The 11,547-nt window shown below is 31.0% G+C and overlaps 1 long non-coding RNA gene across 1 annotated transcript; it reads left to right on the forward strand.

The window, feature by feature from the left end:
* Positions 1 to 3,305: 3,305 nt before the first annotated feature.
* Positions 3,306 to 5,672, forward strand: LOC134713802 (uncharacterized). Its single transcript, XR_010106388.1, has 3 exons — positions 3,306 to 3,392; positions 4,662 to 4,736; positions 5,657 to 5,672. It is a non-coding gene; the product is annotated as an uncharacterized LOC134713802 (long non-coding RNA).
* The last annotated feature ends 5,875 nt before the right edge of the window (positions 5,673 to 11,547 follow it).

The following is an 11,547-nucleotide window of genomic DNA, read 5'->3' on the forward strand; positions in this document are numbered from 1 at the left end:
TGAAGAGACACCATACGAAAGTGCAGAAGGTATGTTACTGCTGAGAAATGGAAAATTGATTACTGGGAAGTTGTAATCGTCACGTTTATCATAGATTGTAGTGTGAAGTCGTCCATCTGTGTCAATATTGAGGAAAATATCAAGGTATGAAGCAGTCCTTCAAGTATCAGCAGTATCCTTAATTTCAAGTTCACTGGGATATATACTGAAATATGGGTTATTCAATGATAGGACCTCGTCATTTTCGGAAAATAAAGAATTTCGCAAGGTGCTTTTTCTTTATGTCTTTTAGAAGGTTCTAAAGAGTTCTACTTCATACGAGTACAAAAACCAATCGACCAGTAGGGTGCACAATAAGTGCCCATTAGAATACCGACTGTCTGTTGAAATATAAAGCCCCAAGACTCAACAAATAGATCAAAAAGTCCAGCATTTTGATAACATCAACTTCAGTATAGTTTCTGGTAGATTCAGTGTGGTTCTTCACAAAATATGAAGTATTATAATCAAAAACAAGAAATGCGTATCTACTATTCCCATTTTAAAGAAAAAGCTCTATTTCGATCTTTCAACTGAGCATGGGGAAAAGAAATGTAAAGCGTGGGAAAATCATAGGACTTTATGTTGCTTTAAAATTGCAAATTGCTCATCGAAGATTAAGTAGCAGATCTTTATAACTTTTGAGAATTCACATCTGGTTAACACTACTTATGAAGTTTAAAATATAAAATATTTGCATTATGAACCAAGTTTTTCATTTGTATGACGAGGACGATGACATTAATAATAAAATTTCGTTTTTCTTACAATTGATTTAAATTTCTATATCAATCATTTGTAAACGACTGTACAACAATTTTTGTTATAAATGTTCAAAACGACAGATTCTAGTTTTTATCATGTAATCAAAATGAGAGTCTTAGTTTATAAGATATAACAAAAACAATCCTGTTAAAACGTGTCAATCTATAAATCTTCAATAGTCTTAAAATCTTTAAAATAATTTGAATTTAGATTATCAATTATATATATATATATGTGTGTTCCTGAATTACTGTACATTTATCACATTATAACATATTCTTCTAACACCAGTTTTTCATTCTACGACCAAAAGGAACTGAAGTTTATTTCACCAGCATGTTGATGAACGTTTTAATTATTGCCATGAATTTAGTTTTAGCAGGTCCATTTATATGTACATTTTATAATTTAGATTTGAACATCGTTAACAGAATATCGAAAATAAGACCACCTTTTTCAAAAGATTGTTATTACATTTTTACGGGTTTTTTTGTATTTTTTTGTATTATGTGATATTTTATAATTCAATGCAGCAAAATTTGTTGTAAAGGTTAAACAATAATCGGAATATAACTCAAAAAGCAAAGCGGCATGCTATTAATCTTTGGAGGCAAATCGTGTATTTGATTTTGAATTATACACAATTTCAATGCTTTTAAAGTGGAAACAGCAAATCGTGTTTCAATTATACACAATATAACTGCCTTTAAAATGGAAACTTCAAATCGTGTAATGATTATACACAATTCCACTGCCTTTAAAGTCGAAACGGCAAATCGTGTATTAATTATACACAATTTTACTGCCACAAAAGTGGGAGCACCGTTCAAAGCAAGAACAAAAGTAACAACAAAAGTAACACTTATAGCAGAATTGCATAGCACCTCAATAGTAAGAATGACAAATGAGAATTACCAGTAGGACTTAGACCCCCATTGCATTTTGTCTCGAGAAATGATGGCGACTATCTAAATTGTTAAGATTTTGTATGTTCGTCTCAAAATATTTCCATAGGAAACATTTCAAATTTAAATAAAGTTACACTTAATTACTTGGTTTCCTCATAATTTTTTTTCTCAATTTCAAATATCCTATAGATCATGTGCTGTATTCTATGTAACTGTTCTTAGTTACATACATAATGATTAATAACATTAACGGTACCATTTTTGCTGCACCAGATGCGCATTTCGACAATACATGTCTCTTCAGTGATGTTCGTGGCCAAAATATGAAAAATCCAAAGCTTATATAAAAGATGAAGTGCTATAATCCAAAAGTTCCAAAAAGTATAGCTAAATAGATTAAGATACTTTTATTTGTGAAATTTAAAAAATGTTGTTTTGTAGTTCAAAGTCTGTGTTTTTACCCTTGTAACAGACTGGAGGTCGGTATATATTACAAAGTTAACAATCCTGGAAAGAATAGAATTTCTCAGTTCAACTGCAAACATCCTTCTGTGGTAGTCACACCTGAAAGGGGCGAAGCGAGGGAGTGTTTCACACAGAATGGACCGTTCAGAGTTCAACGGTAATTTATAATTACAATTATTAGACTGGCTATACTTATGAAAATGAAAAAAATGAGATACCCCAACTTACAACATTTACATTTTCTGAAACGGATGGAATAGAATATTGGCCCCAAAAACGTGTTTTTTCCGCCATTTAATCATCATTTTAGAGCCAATGTGTTTACAACTTTCATGTACAAGTATGTAGACTTATAATTGATTTTAACATACACCGGTATTGTTTCCTGTCATATCATCACTTACCTAATCATCCGAGATATGTTATATCTTACCATGACATTGAAGTTCAGTGAATGTAGTTTGAATTTAAACTTGATGTTATTCATGTTTATCTCTGAAGAAACATAATTTGTTTGACTTTAAATAAACAATCATGATGTAACATTTCAATATTCTAGAACTTCAGCTGAAGAATCATACGAATGAGGTAACGAATCAATATCATTTTTTAAAATTACCGACTTTTAACTCGGGATTTTTTTTTCTCCGACAGATTACCTACCTTGTGGTAGGACTTCATGTTATTGGGTCAAGCAAGAATAACTTAAATAAGAAAATTCAAGATTTTAACTGATGCAATTTTTAGGGAGAGTCAACTGTTTAATGCGTTCTTAACATGACTAAATCATTGAAAATCTGTAAACTTTCCCAAAAAATTGCACAGATAATGTATTAGATTTGTCTTTCACAGAGTATGTAGCTTGTTGAAAAAATTGTAACCCCGGAGTCAAAAGTAGGTAATATGGAAAGGGTTTATTGATTTGATTGTGATATTAAATAAATTCGAGGAAATTCAACTTTTCTTGTGATTCAGCTTTAAGATGTAAATGACAGACGTAGTATGGATTCGCATGCTCGGTGTGGCATACCAAGCAGTATACCTATAACTTTCCCGGTCTAATCTCGTTGGAAGTCACGTGATTCCTAGGTCTTATATTTGATTTATTTTTGCATTTGTCTGCTTTTAGTTTCCAGGGAAATAAGTTTAGATGTGTTAAAAATATGGCATTTGATCCATCAGGCAAAATGGCTGTTTTCTATGCAAAACCCTTTAGTAAGTATTTTGTGACAAGTATTATTAAAATATAAGTACTCCGGAAACTTAGACCTAAATAAAATGGTAAATCTTCCGTCTTTGATAACTCAAATTGGTTATCAAAGATACCAGGCTTATTGTTTTCTTCATAAGACTCATCAGTGAGGCTCAGATCAAAATAGTTAGAAAGTCAATCAAATACAAAGTTTAGGAGCATTTATGACCTAAAATTCCAGAAAGTTATGCCAAATACGGTTATATCTGCCTTGGATAAGAAAATCCGTAGTATTATCAATACTTTAATAAACTTAATTAGCAAGGTTCGAACATTCACAGACATAAAACTTTAACTGACTTTGAAATTACATATAAAAGTATATAAAAAGTATATATCTGTACAACATAATTGGTGTCCAACGAAAGAACTTATTATTGTCAAGGTTGATTCATACAATGGCAAACAAACCTTTAAACAATAAAAAGATATTACTCACATCACAATATAAAGGGTTAGATACACTGTTTAAGAAATTTGTCATTTCAGCATTTAAAATTTATTGTCTCAAGTTGATTTATGTTTTATTTTGACTGGTAAAAATCTTCGTTTTTATACTGATACATCGTAATTCAACAACTAAGAAAACAGAAATATTTAGCCAATAAAACAAACCCAATCAACCTCTGATGACCGACTACATGGACTAGGCAAGACTAGACAAACAACGAGCAACATTTGTCCGTCCAAATGCCTATATAGATTAGTTTTCAACATCTGTTAAACACGAGTACCATCAGGATGATTGTATTTTTGAATGAGGACATTTTTGATAAAAGAGTCAAATGTCATCACAACTGCTTTTGGCAAAAATATCCCATCCCAGTATGCAGTTGAATAGAGTATGGTAAGATTGCCGGTGGGATAACTTTCCATGCAGTAGTGGCCAAGGGACCAGAATATTTATTACTTTTGATTCAATTTTGACACGTTAACCACATATAAATAGTAGTGAACTTTTAACTTACAACGAGACAGTTAGTTGTTTTCAAAATAAATCGAATGAGATACAGAAATAGAATGAACAAATACACCTCTGTTATATTTCATAACCATGCATTAAGTAAATAAGATAGATAGATAGATGTTTTTGTGTCATATGCATGTACATGTTTTGATTATGCCTAAAGAAATAGACAATTAAATAGCAGTCGAAAAAAATCTAACTTCTGTTTTTTTCTTCAATATTTCGTAAAAAAAAAGACATTCACTTTTTTGTAACTATAATTCAGGAACTTATTACAAGACACCTACATTATGTGAAGTATGTGGTGCTCCAGACCGCTGGTCAGTATCTATAGTTGCAGGTAAGTGTATGGTGCTCTAGACCGCTGGTCAGTAGCTTATTTGCAGGTAAGTGTATGTTGCTCCCGACCGCTAATCTTTTTAAAAAACAGGTAGAAAAAAGGCAGATCTTTGTATTGTCAACACTCTACAAAACATCATTATGAGACTGCAAACAAAGTACATATTTGATGTTTAACTTACATAAAGCCATGGTGACATAAAACTGCTTTTTTATCTGTCCTTTAGTTACTTCCGAAGAGTTGTCTCATTCGCAATCATACCACATTTTTTTTTATACTGTGACAAAATTTAAAAAAACAAAACAAAAAAACAGCTGGTTTGTACAACAACCAAACTGCTTTAGGAGAGTGTATTCAGTAAATAATAATATTTAGCGCTGGGGTCAACTTACGATTTGTTTGAAAGAAGGTAAACATTGTTTTGTAGGATGTTGTTCAAGTCTCGGTTATGATGTGTACTTGTAGGAATAGAAAAAACATAACAATTGTCATTTGGTCAGTCTTGTGATAAATAACAAAATAAAAAACCAACAGCAATTATGACTCTAATTTCTGTTAATTGCATCAGTCCAAACGACTGCAAACAACTGCTTTATAATTTTTTTTTGCAAATGTTTATTATTCCCTATTTCGATGAAAGCTTCCAACGTCAATCACTTAGAAGCAAGATAATATAAATTGGAAACAGAACACTCTAAATGATGTAAACTGGTATAGGTCACCGCATTTTAATATGTTGTTTCAAGTCGTCGGCACTAGTTGTAAAAACGAGACTGTGATGTGAAGTTTCTAGCGTCAGCGTCAGAATTTGTAAACATTAGTAGGCAGACGCCAGCTTCATTAATTGTTAAGTGTGTCGTTAGGTTATGAAGGTTAATCAAAATCATATTGTAAAATCTGACATTTCTTTCTTTTTACAGCACAAGGCATTTCAAGTGAGTAACGAAATGCCCTACAGTTTCTTGTAATATTAGTTGTTTTCAACTATAAATTTGATGGTATTTTCTTCAAATTTAAAAGAACTTATCTTTGATCTCAATTTAATTTATACATGTGTAATTCATTCACACGAAGAGGATTGACAAACAAACAGAAATAGATCAAATACAAAAAATGCTAGTGTAACGATCTTAAACCAAGATATTAATTTTCCAAATCATTAGATTTAACATTTTTTATTAATTATTATAAAATGACTAAAATATTATCATTGAATCTGTTTATATAATCACACCTATTACTTATTTGTATATATGATAGTGATGTTCATTACATTATTGTAGGAAAAAGAGCACAAAGAGGTATGGCATAATGTATTAATGTATTGAAATAGAGTGAAGATAGGAAAGAGTTCATATTATTTAGTTTTTAACCCAGTACACAAACCTAGGAGAAGATAAAAGGGAAAACAATTAATTCACATTCAAGCAGAGAATAGCATGACCAAAACGGAAAATGAAGTAAAAACAAACATCAAAAACAGAACAGTAGCAACATGAACACAACAACAACCGAAAGTAAACTCATGTTCTTCACGGAAGTTAAAGTGTCTGTTTCATTATTGACATCCGCCGTTTTTTCTTCTTCCTTTTAACTACACTGATGTGAGTCCTGAATGATCAGTAGCCATATACAAGTAATTATAATAAAACTATAGCGTAATCCACCAGACAATTTGAAGTCGAACACAAATATTCAAATAGAATTTTAATTATCCGCCGTTTGATTTTGAACAATTATTACATACTTACTGTAATGTGTGTATCATATTTCTCGCTTTATACATTGGATATATATTTCCATAGCATAGAGAAAGAAGAAGGTGGTAAAGGTGGCACGGTAGTATTTCCATTCCAGAATTTTGGTTGTTCTTTTGTGTACCCTACCTAGGTCAATGTATCTGAACAGTTTGATTAGACAAACAATACAGTATCAACTGAACACACTTTCCCAAACTGAGGGATGATTCAGGTTTCGAAAAATATAAGATAATTTTACAAACAGATGAAAATGAATTTTTGAGATTTGTTTTAATTGTGTTTTCACTGCATGATAAAAGACCTTAAAACACTAGTGGCCTTAGGATATTAAAAATAGCAAAATAAGTAAACAGTCATGATAAACAAACAAATTCATTTCTAAATAGTCAAATGAAAGTACTTCGGTTAACAGTGATTGTATATTTTTTTGCAGTGTTAGAATCTGTAGAAAGTGTTGAAAATTTTAAAAAGGCTATCAATATTCCTTAAGGGCCAGAAAATACTACCGTGCCCCCTAAACACGTATCATTAAATAAAAACTTGTCGAAAAAATAATTATAATATAGATTGTAAATAATATCAACATTTTGTCTGATTTGTTTGCAGCAAAAGTGCCACGTAAGTAATTAATCCGATGACAATTTACAATTTAAAAAAAGTTATTTTAAGTTCTGTTATTTCAGAATACAGAATCAGCATGCAAATAAGCTAACTTTTGCATGTTATGTTTGTGTAACTGTGACATTTTTACGGACATAGGTGCATGCATGACTTATTAACTCTTGTCGATAAGTGTCTCATCACCAATCAAACCACATCTCCTTGTTACTAAAATAATTGTCGGTGATTCTGGTCTCGCTTTTTTGTTTTTTTTTTAGTTTGTGCTATTCCCTCTGTGTGTGTTTGTTACCTTGATTGTCGATTTACAAAAAGAAATCATTGGTAAACTACTGTCGGTTTAACTTTGGAATAGTCTTAAAGTGGCTAGGGTGTCTGAATTAAAATTGATATAATTTTATAATAATTTGTCAAAATGAAGTTTTTATCATGTTTTTTTTATAAATGTAATTGAAAGTATAGGTTACCGGACTATTTTTCACGCTAAAGGTTGAGCAAATTGTCAGAAATTGTATAGATTAAGCATGAAAAATCAAATGTGTGTGATAAATAGACAACTACATGATAGAATTTATAGATAAAACGTGCGATGATAGCTCTTATTACATGCTTTCAGATAAGAAAAAATAAAAAAAAATGGGATTACCCAACATGTTTATTTCTACATTTTAAGATAGGTAAATTCACAACACTTTCTATTATACAAATTACTTCATCTTAGTTACCTGCCCTTATTTGGCAAAGTTGGGTTTTTTAAAAATCAAACACAAATATGATGTTTTTCTTAAAACCGTAATTGTGATAAAACACATAATTTTCTATATTTACATCAAAAGTCTTACACATATATTACATACTCATGTCAGCTACTTACAATTTGCATTTTTACTTGTTCTTTGTGTTCTTATGTGATGAGGTATTGCATGGATTGTTGGATCACATAATTATGTGAAAATCAGAATATGATCGAGAAACATATATTTGCTGTTAAAAACATTCAAATAACAACTTGCTGATCGGTTCTGTAATAAGAAGCAACTTGACACCTGCGTCCCCTTATATTGGACCCAGATTAGCCCAAGAAAACTTTGTTTATTTATTTTTTAGTTATTCTGCCTAATGTGGTAAGGTACTGCATGTTTTATTAGCAGGATATGGCTGCCTTAATGTTCCAATTGCGCCAGATTAGACGTTTTAACATGTTTTTCTATGTTTACTTGTAGCGCTGTTTTATAATGTTTTTGCTATACATTTATTTCAATTTTTATTAAAAGCTATGGGTTGTAACGTTCCAAAGGATTGTTCTATCAACAATCCGTATACTGATGTTCCTTGCAATGGATGTGAACCAAAGGATGAAGATTTATGCTGTAGAGGCTGTCAAATCCAACGAAATAAATATTATGCATAAATAAAAAAATGATTTTACATTGTTATGTTTCTTCAGATCTTTAACAGCTAATTTGCATTACCGTAGCGAGTTATTGGTGTCACATTGCAGAAGAAAGTCACCTACATTGGCCTGATTTTTTGAAATATGACTACTTGCCAAATCAAAAAACGATTGGAGAGAGAAAAAAAAACAATGTGTTTGCTTAACATTCTCCATTTTGTTTTTGATCGGGAAGAAATAATGACCGCTATACGCTTACCGTTTTCTATTATGATCTTCATCACCCTCACTGCAGAACTATAAAGTTAAGTAAGTTTAAATGTTAACGAGATAAACTTGGTAAACTCTGGTTGAATAACATTGTAAACATAACATGGCATTAATGCTATATAATGTATGCATCTAAACTGTATCGTAAACAAATATTCCAATTTTTGCACTAAATTTTCACTATGGTCAGTGAACTAATTAGATGATTGAATACAGAGTGAAAAAAGACACTACACTTTGCACATCTTTTCCGAATTCATCATAAATTTGATATTGATTGCTAACTTATCAGATACCAATCGCGGAATGCTTTGTTAACTCAAAGAAAATCACAGCAATGGCAGATAATCCAGGTATAATATCTGGTGTAAAACATATTCATTTAACATTCATTATTATGCTATCGTCATGAATATGCAAATAATATATGCTATTTGATATTAAGTGTCCATCAATCAGCTATATATGATTCAATACAAAATACATTGCACATAATTTGAATAAGCGGAGAGTTTATGTATACAACAACTCCCCAAAAATAAACTACAATCTGACATTAACAAACGGTATCCAAACAATATGTATTTTTCTCTTAAGTAAATCAGGTTGTTCATTACCTTGATGTACGAAATTATGATTGATATAACCTAGATCTTTATTGATTAACCATTTACATGAACAAGCCCCCCCCCCCCCCCCCCCGATTATGTACAAATCGGCATACAACTAATAAAAGCATTTAAAGCATTCACTGACGAAGTCGATATTTCGCGATAAGAAGAAAAGCAATACTAACTCTTTTAAATGTATCGTTAAGTTTGGATTGTGGAATACTGTGTAAAAGAAAAGTCAAAGGTTTTAATACTATTGCAAGATGAAAGAGTCTTATATTGTATGTACTCTATGTGATCTTTTAATTTTTTTAGTATCCACATCTGATTCAATACCCCTCTAGAAAAGGCAGATTCACAATCACTTTGAACCTCGGCTTTGATTGCGGCCAAAATAGATAATAATATTCTAGAAAGAGGTTTCGTGGAGCTTTTCAAAGACCAATCAATATACCGTTGTTTTTTTAGAACACTTATGTAGTTTAAATATCATAAAATTGATGGAAGGTTAGATCTTCATATTTGGTTAAAATTCCAAAAGGAACAGAGAACAGACCGATGATCATCCAGAATTTCATCTTCATTAGGTATCGTGAGGGTATATGTTGAGTTTCTAAGTGAATTTTTAATACCTAATTCATTTATCAAGTAGTTTATGTAATAAGATTTACACACTAAAACGGTGTTGTTTGGGGCTTCATCTGCATGGACAATATATTGGTTTGGAGATAGGCAATTCAAATAGTTTTTTACATCACAAAAATAATCATATATATTATTTACATACATGTTTGGTTAAATAACAATTGAAATCATTTTTTTTCAACTGTAGTCCAGAAAATATTTAAAAAAATATATCAATATAAGAAAATGTTCTATAAGCCTACAGGAAACGATAAGTGACGTGTTGGAATGAATTTCAGATAAGAAATTCACGGAAGTAATCATCATAGAAGTGTCCAGAAACGTAAAACAAATATGTCTTTTTTTAACAGAAGAATGAGCGAAGCTATCGGTAATGGTAAATTGTATCATCCATTACTCTTTTTTTTCCCTGTACCATACAAATGTCTCAGACCACCAGACCAGCTATAATTTCAACCCCTGAATTGAAGATTAAATTTTCTAGTGCAATACCATCTCTTATGGTAATACCTGTTACATTGTACAGTACAATACCACTTCTCAAGGTAATACCAGATTACATTGTACTGTACAATACCAACTCGCATGGTAATATCAGATAACATTCTACAGTACAATATCACTTCTCATGGTAATACTAGATAACATTGTACAGTACAATACCACTTATCATGGTACTACCAGATAACATTGTACAGTACAATACCACTTCTCATGGTAATACCAGATAACATTGTACAGTACAATTCACTTCTCATGGTAATACTAGATAATATTGTACTGTACAATACCACTTTTCATGGTAATACAATATAACAATATTTAATGTCTAGTACAATATCACTCTTTGTGGTAATATCAAATAACAATGTCCAGCACAATACCCCTTCTGATTATAAAACAAGATAACATTGTTCAGTACTTTACCACTTCTCATGATAATTCAAAATAAGATAGTTCAATACCATATCATTCTTCATTGCAATTCTTGATAGTATCGTCCAGTACAATAACATTGCGTTTCTAGTTTTAAAAAATAATCAAAGGTTTTAGACGTATGATTTGGGTATATCAGATGCATGTTCAATCCATTAGCGGAGTTCAATCAAATCAGTTGAAAGGCCATACTCATTATATTAACTATTTTTATAAATATGTGTTTCTTTATATATTATACCATCTTACTAGTATGAGGTCAAGTGTGGAAAACATGGTCACATTTAACCCTTAGGCTAAAGAAACGTTATTCAAATCATTTGATTGCTTCTACTTGTGTCTTAAAACACAACAAAGAAAAAAGGACATTATCATCGTGATTTGGAAGAAAATAATTTTAGACTTCGAATGCGCTCAAAGTAAAGGAAAGTGTAAACAATCGATAAATAGAATGACAATATTTTTTTCTGTAATGAGGTCATTCTATGTGCAAATTTAACAAAACCGAGAGGATATATTGATGTAATGCAGATGTTCTATCATTTCCTAGTTGGTTAAATCAAAGTATACAGCCGAAG

This window comes from Mytilus trossulus, chromosome 4 (assembly GCF_036588685.1).
Source record: "Mytilus trossulus isolate FHL-02 chromosome 4, PNRI_Mtr1.1.1.hap1, whole genome shotgun sequence".
Classification (NCBI taxonomy): Eukaryota; Metazoa; Mollusca; class Bivalvia; order Mytilida; family Mytilidae; genus Mytilus; species Mytilus trossulus.